Raw genomic sequence first — 13287 nt, 5'->3', positions numbered from 1 at the left:
AAATGGGTCTCTCTGAAGGGTAAGTCCATTTTGCAATCTGGTCAGAATCAAAAGATTGATAATGATGTTAACAACCATTGGATCGAAATTTGTAAAACACAGCAAATTCTGGGAGGAGTTCTTGTTTATCAAGCCTCTTAACAAGAGCTGCCAGGGGAAGATGGTAGCATAACGGAAACTTTCAATGCACATGTCCAGAATGGAATGGTATGGCTGTCAGAGTGGTTGCTAATGTAAACAATGTGTAATAGCTAAATTTCCAGAAAAAAAATTGAGGGCAAAACAGTTCCCTTCAGTCACTGGAGAGGCTGGAGTTAGTGTACAGGAATCAAGAATTTATACCCTGAAAATAGTCCACAAACTTCCAAATATTGAAATGACAGACACGAAAACACAATCGAAATTCACTGTTGAGATAACTTAATTAAAACACCCAACATATCAGTGGTGTGTAAATAACTGAAAAGAACTCGAGTTCCTTAATTAATGCCTGTAACTCTAATAAGGAAGGGAGAATGGCCTTCGTGAAGACTGAGCTAGTTTTCTACATCTTGGAGTTAGTAGATGGATTGAGAGACTCACCAGGAACAGCAACAATAGCAAGAATAGGAAGGTAAATTTGTTGAATTGTCACAAGTGCATAGTAGATGCGGTTATCCAGTGTGAGCCAGTCTGCATCTGCAAAAATATAGTGAGCTGCCCAGAATACATTCCTCCCCATTCCTGGAATATTCGGCACATCTGTTCCCATCTTCTTATGGATCACTTTCCTGTTCCACTCTACTGTTCACAGAGGTGACCCTCTCTCCTTCATGTGCTACAAATTTCTGCTGGATCTAGAAAAGCTGCTGTTACTGATGTTGCAAACATATATTTAAAGCTACCCTCATTAATATAGAAGAAAGACACATCAGTGACACAATCCAGCTCATCAGAGACTCACTTTAATTGCAGGTAATGAAAAAATAGCTGAATCCCTTATATGCAGAAGGTGTTAGCAAAAGGAGCAGAGTGCAGTCAGCAGGGCTATTGGATGTCAGCCTTTCTATCCAGAGAGAAGTATATTCAGTCACAGTCAGCAGGATTGATCATATCAAAACTTCATAATCAAAATTCCATTGCTTCCAAATGGTCACATGGTTCCCAGTACCTGCAAATCAGATATCTGTATTTTCTCTCTTGAAAGCATGGGTTTCTGCTGGATACACTGATTTCCTTCCACAGTCCAAAGACATATGGGTTAGCAGTTTAACTGTCATTGTAAATTGTCCTCTGATTTAGACTAGAGTTAAACTGGGGGTTGTGGGCAGTATGTATCAAAGGGCTGGAAGGGCCTGTTTCACTCTGTGTCTCAATTATATAATAAATAAGTAGAATGCAAATGTCTCAACACAACTTAATATCGGAGAGCAAAGCCATTGAAACTTAGTCAAGCTTTACTGGCTTCAGTAATTGGGAAAAAGTAGATGCTGTCATGAAAGATTCTGTAACCATAAACTTAGGTGACAAAAGTGGATGTGGGTTGATTCAGTAAGGATTTATGAATCTGAGCTACTATTGACAAACTACTTGCTGGTGTTTTGATGTTGTAGCTTGCAGCACCTCTAAGGGTGAAACAGTGGCTATGACTAAATAAACTTTTGAAAGACCTTCAACATATTTCCACATAGCAGATTATCAAAAGAAACTGGAACTCACTATATTCAGATAGTATTGCGATGTGGTGAAATGAAAGAAAACTGAGTTGGAAATAAGGGATCATTTAGTCTTGTGAGCTTTTGATTTCTAATGTGCTTTAGCCGTTTATGCCCATGACTTGATTTAGAAGATCAGATCAACCCAGTTTCTTGAGATACATTCTCTAGGTTTGCATTAATGGGGCCCAAAGGAGGATGCTGAAAGTCTTTGTGGAGTATACCTAACATAGCTGGTGACAGTGCGGTGGATGACAGTGTAGGTGGATAAGTGTTGATCCCCCACATTGACTTTGATAAGGGACTTCAGTGAAATTTACCACAGTGATATCATGCAATGGCCTTGTTTACAGAGGAAGTTGTGTGCCTTTTTACACTTCTCCCAGAGAGTCTATACAGAGATCCAGCATATAATAGGTAATGTAAATTCGTTTTGGCTTAGTTGCAGGAAGATTTCGCGATATAAACTGAGCTCTCACCAATACATTTAGTCCAAGTCACAGAGTCAGACAGCACAGGAGCAGTCCCTTTGATGCATTATGTCTATGCCAACCATCAAATCCGCATCCACACTAATCCTATGTACCTGCACTCAGCCTACAATGTACCACTGGTTCAAGTATTTATAAAGATGTTCCTTCACCATTGTAAGAGAAGCTACCTCAACCAGTCCACTGGAAAATGACCTCCAGTGTGCAGCAATCCTCTGAGTGAAGAAAAATCTTCGTCAGATACTCTCAAAATCTCCAGATCCTCACCTTAACCTGATTCACACCCTGATAGTGAGGGATAAAATAATTTCAGATGGAAATTGTTCTCAGGCTCAACTATCCCATGCTGACCTTAATCCTGATCCAACCTCCTCCTATTCGCCAGCGCTTAATGTATATCCTTCTAAATATTGCCATTCTGACTGCTTCTTAAAAGTGTTGGAGAGCAGCAAAACAGAAAGGATCTGATATGACCATCCATGTTCTCTTCCTCTGCTGAGATAAGGCCACACTTTTGTTGGAGGAAAAGCAGCTTATATTCTATTTGGGTCGCCTCCAACTTGATGGCATGAATATCAATTTCTCAAACTTCCAGTAATGCCTCCATCATCCGCCCACTTCACCATTTTCTATCCCCTTGTCCCTCTCTCATGTTACCTCCTTGCCCACCAATCACCTCCCTCTGGTGTTCCTCCCCCACCCACCTTTCTTCTTTCTTGTATGGCCTTCCGTCTCTTTCACCAATCAACCTCCGAGCATTTTTTTCTCCAGTCCTGCTGAAGGGATTTGTCCCAAAACATCAACTGTACTTTATTCAATAGATGTTGCCTGGCCTGCTGAGTTCTTCCAGCATTTTGTGCGTGTCTTTTAAAAGCATTATTACTCCCTTTTTCAGACAGCTCCTTCCCCATATATACCACTGCTTGTTGAAAATTATTGTTGTTCAATTTCTTATTAAATCTTTTCCCACTTCCCATAAACCAATGCCCTTTAAAATCCTGATTTCCCAACCTTCTGAAAAGGACAGAGTTCTTTCACTCTATGCTCCTCATGATTGTTTGGACATCTATAATATCACCAATAACTACACTCCAAGGAACCCTAATGCCTCCAAACTCTCCCTATCTCCCAGATTCTCAAGTCCTGGAATCATGCTTTTAAGTATTTTCTGTACACATTCCAGTTAAATAAAATTTTTACAATACCAAGGTGACCACAGCTGAGCAAGATCCTGTAAGTGTGGCATTACCAGAGTCCTGTCCATGATGCCTAAACTTCTGTACCAATGTCCCAACTTATAATGGCCAGCATGCCAAAAGACTTCTTCCCCTCGGTGACTACTTAAGGCATTGGACTAGCGATCTGAAGGTGGTGAGTTTGAGCTCCAGCCAAGGCAGTGTGTTGTATCCTTGACCAAGGCACCTAACCACACATTTCTATAGTCCACCCAGCTGAAAATGAGTACTGGCAAAATGCTGAGGGTTAACATCACAATAGACTGGCGTCCTATCTGGGGGCGGTGAGGGGCGGTCGGGGAAGTCTCATGCTCTCAGTCACTTCATGCCACAGAAACCAGCATAAACACCGGCCTGGTGAACCTGTAAGTCTCGGGACAGACTTTAACTTTAGACTGTCTCTAATCATACTGAATGAGTCTACCACAGGGAAACTTATCAACTGCCTTACTGAAAATCATATACACCACTTCCGTTTCTCTACCTGTATCTGTGTTTTTGTTTTGTTACAAGTATTTAAACAGCTTCATGAGGCAAGATCTATCCTTCACAAAGCCATACTGAGTATCTCTATGCTTCTTCAAATATTCATATGTTCTATTTCTAAGAATCTTCTCCAATAATTTGCCCAAATTTGAAGTAAGGCTTTGGTTGATAATTTCCTGGATTATCTCTACTCATTTTCTTGAAAAAGGCAATAACATCTGCCTCTCTCCAATCATTTGGTACTGCTAATGTGGCTAGTAATGATGCACATATCAGGCAACAATCTCATCCCTCAAGAGCTGGGGTATAGGACAATCTGGTCTCCGTAGCATGTCTATCCTAATGTTCTTTAAACCTTCCAGCACATCCCCTTTCTTCGTGTGGATGTACTCTATCATATATGGGTGGGATATTAATCTGCTGAAGATGTTTATTACCATAAACTCTAATAATGCCCCTTATAATGTTATATGCCTCAGTCAGAACCCTCGTCAGCTAACCCCTCATTAAAGAAGTTAAGCACGGCCTGTCCAGTCTATCCTCATAACTGAAATTATTATTTTTCATGCAGCGGTGAAGGGGGGGAGGAGTTGGATTAGTTTGATGTCTTTTCTTTCATACCCTTTATCATTCTGTAATTAATGTCTATCTGGAATAGACAGATATCAGATCTAACTACACTGATTGGTCTAATCTCAAATACACTGTTTACAAAGTGTTCATTTTACACATAAAAATGAGATGAGGTTACCGTATCCAGCTAGCTCAGTCCTTCTGGTACCTTTGTTGTAGTCTGCCTTCTGTACATGACACATCTCTCCAGTTTCCTGATTTTTCCTTATGCTAAATAAATTTCCCTTTCATTTACCCATACAAGTGCACACTTGTCCAAATTATTTATCTAGCACTTCCCTTCCTGTATAGGGATTGACTGTAATCCCACTGATTGTTAATGAACACCACTGTCACAGACATTGTGCCAGAATTAATACCCTCTCCCACTAATTTGTAAAGCTACGATGACTAGTCTTGATCACTCCCAACTTCTGCAATAGCTCAAAAACCCGTCACTCAAAATCATTAATGTAAGTTTGATCTTGGAGCCATCTGAAACTTTGCAGTCACTTTCCAGGATTTATGGACTTGGACACCAAGATCCCTCACAAAATAATTTATATTGATATTTTCATTTGTACCGGGCAACTTCCTCTGAGTTTCAATAGCTGCTCAATGTGAAAAAGGTGAAAAGATTTAGACATTAACGATGGAGAGTATGTTCATTAAGCTGTTATCAACAAGTTCCATGAATATAAGGTTTTGAGGTACAGTGACTGGTCTGTTGATAATTTGTTTTCTTTAAGTTTCATCTTAATACATGACAGAGAAGGGCTATATCTTTATCCCCACAGGAGACAGATGTAAATCTGCCCTTTGATCCATTCACAATCCTTGCAGGCCAGAGGTCTCAGTTCCAGCTTCCAGAGGAGTTGCGGAGTATGGTGTGTGAGTCACCCTTCACAAGACCAAATATAGAAATGTTGTAACTGAATAAGCTATATATTGAACCAACCCACATAAGCATACCAAGACTCAAGAAAGAGTAAAACTCTTGCACCTGTGTTTAAGAAATAATAATAGGATGGAGAGAAAGACAGTTAATTTTGGTGAAGTTGATTGGTGTTCATCACTGAAGATGGTGCCAGTGAACAATGCATCCAAGGGCAAAATCCTTCAAGCAATTCATGAACTACTTATTTCAATAAGGTTACTTAACCTTTTTCTTTCAAACGTGGTTCTGCTGTGATTGGAGCCTGTCATCTACAGATTGGTGGTGTGTTTTTGGGTTGATTGAGTGACCAAGTGCTTTGCTGTCCCCAAGGGGGTTTAGTGAGGTTTTGTACAAAGTGTACGGCTTGCAGACTGGATGCGAGCCCTTGTCTGACTCTATTCCTTGCCGATATCATCAATTAAACCTTCTAGAAGATTAATATCGTTGACAAGAACAGAAGGCAGGTGGGTGTTCAATGGTGTCTACTAGCTCAAAACCAGTTTCTCTCTCTCTCCCTCTTGTCCACTGCTCCTGGAGGAAGGAGCCTGTGGATGAATGGTCTCTTTCTCCTTATCACTCAATACTGCTGAAATCCTTCATCTTGAGCAAGGTGTAATCAACATGGTTTGTGGATTGGACTCTTGTTCACATTTCTGGACACTCCCCTTTTTGTGCAATGTTGATCAGGGGTGGACAGGCTCTGCGGCCTACAGGTAGTGAGACTGAAATGAACTGTATATGTCTTGACTGATGACTTCGTGATTTGCTGTTTCGTATTCTGTGTATTTTATGCCTCTTTTTCTTGCTTGAGTGATTTGTTCAGATCTTTTTTGCCTGTTGGGTGTTTGATATTTTCCATGGTTTTCTTTGTCTCATGGCTGTCTGTGAAAAGATGAATCTCAGGCTGTATGCTGCATGCATACTGAGATAATAAATGTACTTTGAATCTTTGAATTTATGTCAATTAGTTGTGAAGAATGATGTTGGTAAGTTCTCAGAATGCATCATGCTAGGGAAAGTAGGTTGCAAAAGGAAATGAACTTTGGTATAAGTGTTGTTAAATGACAAAATGAATATTTTAACTGTACAACACACAGAGCAAATGCTAGAGGAATTCAGCAGGCCAGGCAGCATCTACGGAAGAAACTGCAGTTGATGTTTTGGGTCGAGACCCTTTGGCAGGACCCCAGTATCTGCAGACTTTCGATTGTTTGTTTTTGCGTTGTGTGATTCATTGACAACAAAGCAGTGAACAATATGTGTTAGTTGAAGTAAACTATCCAATTGTCACAATAGAACTAGACAGCAATACAGCACAGGCAAGGGCCTTTAGCCTATGAAGTAGATGCCCACTATATTGTCCATCAAGCCAGCACCTGTAGCCTGTCATTAGCCCATTTCTCTCCAAGACTCACTCTTCATATAACTATCGGTGCTTCTTCAGTGACGCTATCATATACTCTTCGCTCACTTCCACTGCCAGTATATGCCATTTGCTCATCACTCTCCACATAATAAAGTTGCCCTTGATTGCCTTTTAAAATCATTCCCCTTACATCCTAAACCTATGCTCCTTTTTGGATTTCACTACCTGTGGAAAATACTGTTGCCTCCATAATTTCTCATAATATTAAACACATCTATAAGGGTGCCTTTCACTCTCCCATGTTCCCAGGAGTGAAGACCAAGCCAGGGCCAACCTCTATAACCCAGGGCCTCTGGAGTAATAAACAATGTATTGGCTTATACCAAGTTCATCCAAACAGTTTGAAAACATTTCTTAAACTGCCAAAAATATTGATTAGCTAATCTAATTTAAGTGAAGAAGCACCTCACAGAGAAGTGACTCTTCTCTTCCCCTTTATTAGGGAGGGAGGGAGAGGGAGAGGGAGAGAGAGAGAGAGAGAGAGAGAGAGAGAGAGAGAGAGAGAGAGAGAGAGAGAGAGAGAGAGAGAGAGAGAGAGAGAGAGAGAGAGAGAGAGAGAGAGGAGAGAGAGAGAGAGAGTGAGAGAGAGAGAGAGAGAGAGAGAGAGAGAGAGAGGAGAGAGAGAGAGATGAGAGAGAGAGAGAGAGAGAGAGAGAGAGAGAGAGAGAGAGAGAGAGAGAGAGAGAGAGAGAGAGAGAGAGAGAAGAGAGAGAGAGCCTGCGGTATGTTCAATTGTAGGGGGAATGATTAGTTTTTTGTTGTACAGCAGATCATGGTCTCTCTTGCGGACACCTTACTAATGCCTACTTGGAGGGTGGAGGGTGTTGATGCTTTTCTGCTGAAGCAAGTGGGGTTAGTGGTGGGTCGATGCCTTGCTGTTGTTTCTGTGTGTGTGGGGGGGGGGGGCTTCAGGGATCTAACTTTTTAACTGTCACAAATTCTTTAGGATACATTTCTGCTTTTATGGATGTCCTGTGAAGAACAAGCATTTCAGGTTGTATGTTGTCTACATTCTCTGTTATTAAATATTGAACTATTGAACTAATCTGATTTTTTTTTAAATCTGAGGTTTATTTATTTGTCATATGCAGAATGAAACATCAAAACATGCAGTGAGTGTGTATTTGCATCAATGACCAACACAGTCCAAGGATGTGCTGGAGGTAGCCCAGCCAGCATCGCCATGTGTCCAGTGCCAAAATAACATGCCCACAACTCACGAACCCTAACTCTACATCTTTGGAGTGCGGGAGAAAAAGGAAAACCCACACCATCAGGGTTAAAACGTACAGTCAGTGTTGAAAATTGAACCCAGGTCACTGACCACAGAAATGCATCATGCTGCCCAATATACTGAGCAATAAGAACAATCTAATGCTTGTTAACTATTCATCTGGTGGTACTTAAAATGCACAGTATAAGACATTATGCTACAAAACAATGCTGTTCAGTTTAATTTTGACCAAAGTGGAATTGCCAAGTTATGCCGGCAACAGGCGGGGTAAAGGGACATGATTCTGGTGTTATGATACGACAACAATGAATATAGAATTGAGACAGTTTTTTAAATAAACAAATAAAACATTCATTAAATTCAGCTCAACAACGAATGAGAAGTAAACAAACGACTAACTTAAATGGAAGTTCACGGTTATACAGCAACTCAAACAGATCTTAAAGCAATTAATGCGAACACAGTTCTTAAAGTGATAAATGCAGAAGTCCAAATGGTTTTATACAGTCAATTAGCAGAGATGAAGTAACAAATTCCCGGATGACGTGACGTTACTGCTGATCCCAGCTGAAATATGCCTTGCCCAAAGAATTTATGATGAAGGAATTTTAAAACAGCTTAAAGGCACTGACCTTGTCTTTTCGAAATGCTGCGTCAGCTCTTTCTGCTTTCACAATGCAGAGCTACCTCGATGTAGGTTATTCCGTCTGAATGTGGATTCAATACGGTTGACCCTGTATGACCATTGATGACACCAACATTACTCGATCCTTCAGGTCTCCGCACTTCAATAAATTCTTCATTCTCTGACTGGACTGCATTAATTCTTCTAAGCCTTTGGAGTACTTAAGGCAGAAAGTAAAACTCCACTTAAAAACAAAAGTGTGTCATGAGATGAATACACAGCATAACAGAGTCACTGACGAATTAAGCAGGGAACTGACCTGCGCCACAGCAAGGCTTTCCCCTTTTATACCTATTGAAACAGGCCATCTCATAACCTCATACTGGCGTTAAAATTACATCATGTGACCTCACACTGGCGGGAAATTACATCACCCCACCATCACAAGACCATTACATCATGCTCATAACACATTCACAAGATACCTACGGGAAATGTAACATGGGGAATTGAAAGATTACCAACTTCAGTTTTAAAGGAGAGATGGTATACATCCTGCAACATTTTTATCAGAAAGAGGAATGAAATAGGAAGGTTTGGAAATGATTTATTGAGGTTTGAACAGTTTATAATAGAATAGTTTTTAGTACCAATAAGCAATGAAATAAAGAGCATAAACAGAATCTTATTTTGTTCACAACTGAAGATTTTATAAGACTCCTTTTTGCTAAACACACCAAACCTGTTCTCGAGAAGATGAACACAATAGATGAAACAATAAAGGAAGATCAAGTTGTAAAACCTGAGAAGGCAGGTCTACGATGTGTGCAGGTTAAATATGTTTTGATGAAGTAACCCTATCATACTCAGACATATTATTTTTGCATACAATATTAAGACAGTCAGCTGTACGATCTTATCACAGAGTATTTTTCACTGCTGTGAGACTCAATATTCACCAGCCCCTCATGTCTGTAATGACCATCAAATGCTCAGCTATAATATTGTCACTTACCAGCATTTGATCTTTAGCCTTTGATGCTCAAGTGATTAGTTGCTCTTCTTAACTAAATATTGTGGTGTATCCCACGAAGTCCTCAGCAACTGTCCTCTTCAGTAAATATTTTCCCCTTTGTTCACTGCTTGGTCATCTTCTGAAACCCCTACAATCTCCTTTTCAATTCTTTCCCTGATGCTCTACTAGTTTCAGACCCTACCATGAAAAAAGGCTATGTACCATATGGTGCCTTTAGAATTTAATTATCTCTATCAACTCATCCCTCAGCCATGAGAACGAAGGCGCCGTTCAGTTAATTGGAGAAAGTTTGTGGTTCTTTCATGATTAATCTGTGATAACTTGTTGCATTAATTGTGTGAGAGGGAGGAATACAATTATCCATCTTTGGCTGTGAAAAGTTAGTGTTTAAAAAGATTTCCAAGCAGGATGATAAGCAGCCCAGCACATTATCCACTCTGAATCTAGTAGATATCTGTAGGAACACCGGATGACAAGGTCGTGGCAAAGTATCAGTGGAACGGAGCGCGTGATGAAGGGGAGGCCCGCCGTCTGCGGGAGTGTCACGCATGCTAGGCAGAAAGGGACAGTGGATTGCTTGGCGCTCATAAGTACTAGGTGTGTCCTATAATAAGAGAGAGAGGGTATTTCACAATATCTTTCAGCTGCTTCCTAAAATTTGTCTGGGTTATCGCGTAAAGAGCTGCGTTGGTGCAGCAGCTGAGATGCTGCAGCATGTAGGCCAGCTCTTGCAATGAATGAGGTGGAATTTCTGTCCCTGCACCAAGTAACATAGTAAAGCCCATATAAAATGTACACACTGTAAGCAATGCCTATAAGGAAATGAAGTTCCCAGAAATTGCCAGCGATAGGATGAGGGATTTTCTGCGGCTGTCCATCTCTGGGTCTCTGGGGTTTTCCCCAATGCCGGGAGCTCGGAGTCTCTTGGCCCCTAAAACGTGTCTGATAGTCACTGCGTTGAGCAGAAAAACCAGGATAAACGAGAGCACTGGAGTGAGCAGGTAATGGAGGATAGCAATTTTTCCCCAGACTGGAGAGCTGAGAACACCATTTCTTGTCCCTCAAAATCTGGGGTTATCAGCCACAAAATACTGCACACACCTGTGGGAATAAAATACCATATAATATTCTTTGTACAGCTTACAGAGGTCACTGTCTCCAGAACCACTGCCGCCGTTCTCTCGGTGCGGTATTTATTTTTCAGCCTCTGGCAAAAATGACCACACATCGACCAAATAGGAAGGCGACGGTAAAACAAACCGAACAGTCGGTGGCTGCGTAAATCGTGGCCGCCAGGATATTACACATGCGCAGTGAGAACAGGAAACTGAAGTCATTCTTATAAACAATCGGAATCTGCCTCAAAATCAGATCGAGAAAGACGACCAGAAGACCAGCCGCTGTCATGGCAACCAGTGAGTGACAACTTTGGAGAGTCCTCACTTCCCCTGGGATAGAATCGCAATCGTCACAATGTTCACTCTGGGGAAGAAAAAAAAACAGGAAGATTACGCATGAGACCAAAGTACAGGATAACAGATTTACTGAGAACGTTTAGTAGTGAAACCACCTGGTTTCCTTGGCTGCGTAAGTCTGGTGAAATCACTCTCCGGGAGACGTCTCTCCTGACCCAAAGCCCGGTTTGTGTGGATGCTGTGTAATTTGCTACCCTGTTACAAATTAGTGCCATGAAATAACGGACAGTACACTGCATACGATTAAGGGAATTATGTTTATGAATCTTAACTTAAGGGTTAGGAAAGGAAACCAAAAAGTCAAGGATCCATTCTAATTAAACAGTCAAATATGCACAAGTTGGAGCTCACTTTGAACCTCTCCGTCATTCACACGCTGGGCGCTCGGTCCCGTGAAAGCACACAAAGCCTTCCGAACATCGCTCGTAATCCATCCCGAAGAAACGTGTTTTTCACCGGTTAGCATCCTATGAGCGGTTCTCCCCAGCATCTCCTCTCTCAATCTCCCGCTGAACAAAAAACTCAAGGCCAACCTTATTGTCCCTCACCAAGAAATCCTCCGCCGAATTGGACACATCATCCACATCATCCGTTATTTTCAACGGGCTAAACGTAGAACAGACGACTCTCACAGAGCTGCTAAATGAAATACCTATAGCATAACAGTAAAGATGCGAACCAGGGCAAAATAATAGTGTAACTCTTTTTATAAATAGCAACGGGGCAATCAGCATAAGTTGCCACTGTCAAACATTCACAAGTACCCTCCGCTGAGGTCAAAGTAGGAGTACTTGTTCCAGCTCTTCAGCATCACCCAAAGACCTTGGGCAAATGTGATGGACTTAGTCCAATTATGTGTTCTTGATTATTTAACAAAAGTTATGGACGCGAGGAGGACGCTTCATCTTATGACCTTTGCTCAGAGATCCTGGGTCACTGGGAGGGGGTGTGGGGAGGCGAACTGCATTTGATGTGGGGGTTTGAATCAGCCCAAATCCTTCCTGCTCTTTGTTGTGCACTAAACCAGAGTGTGTGTGGTGTTGTCGGATCTACCTTAAGCCATTATAAATTGCATGTCTTGGGATACCCCAATGGAATAACCGATCTACAACCTGATCATTAGGTAATGACCCTGTGACCATGAGGTGGTTTCAGCCCCGCGGTAAGTGTGACAGAAATTACTAGGTACCCTCTGGCGGTTATTCCCTAGTTACCTTGGGTTGTGATGTCAGAATCATCCTGTCATGGTTCGGTCCGGGAATTCCGAATTCCGGTTCACGCTCCGGTCCAGCTCTTTATTCCATGTTTTCCAGTTTTCCTTTCTTCTGTTGGGTACTCTAATTAAGACAACTGATTCTCGTTTTGGGCTGGCTGCATAAATAGCTCCTGGGTTCAGTTTTATTTGTCAAACAGCAAAAGATATGGGTGTGTCTGATAAAGAGTTTAGTCCAAGTGTGGTGTGGCCTGTCAGTCCTTTCTGGGTATGAGAAATTCCCTCTGTAGATTTAGAATTGCTTGGGATTAAATGCAGTAATAAAACGGCTGATATACTCAGTGAATATCATAGGTATAGGGAATGTAAATTTAAAGACGTACAGATTTTTACGGATGGATCAAAGCATCCCGAAATGGGTGCAACAGGGTCTGCAATTGTTGTGCCAATTTTTCAAGCAGAAGTTAGCAAGATAACGGCGGATTGCTTGAGTGCTTATGCAGTTGAAATGTTTGTCATATTGTTCGCACTAGAATGGGATGAGGGAGTTGTTTGTAATAATGTTGTGATATGTAGCGATTCAATATCGGCTCTTGCAAGCATTAAACGCGGGTACAGATAGAGGACACCAGGATCTGCTTTATGAAATTCTGTTTACAAATTCAAGACTGGCTAGACAAGGCAAAAATATCGCATTCATGTGGGTTCCAGCACATTCGGGTATTATTGGGAAAGAGATAAGTTTGCAAAAGCAGCAGTCAAAAAAGAATCTGTAGAGGTCAATATTAAACTGTCAAAATCAGAGGGTAAGAGTATAGTGTGG

Source organism: Hemitrygon akajei, chromosome 10, assembly GCF_048418815.1.
Source record: "Hemitrygon akajei chromosome 10, sHemAka1.3, whole genome shotgun sequence".
Classification (NCBI taxonomy): domain Eukaryota; kingdom Metazoa; phylum Chordata; class Chondrichthyes; order Myliobatiformes; family Dasyatidae; genus Hemitrygon; species Hemitrygon akajei.
Note: the sequence above shows the minus strand (reverse complement) of the source record.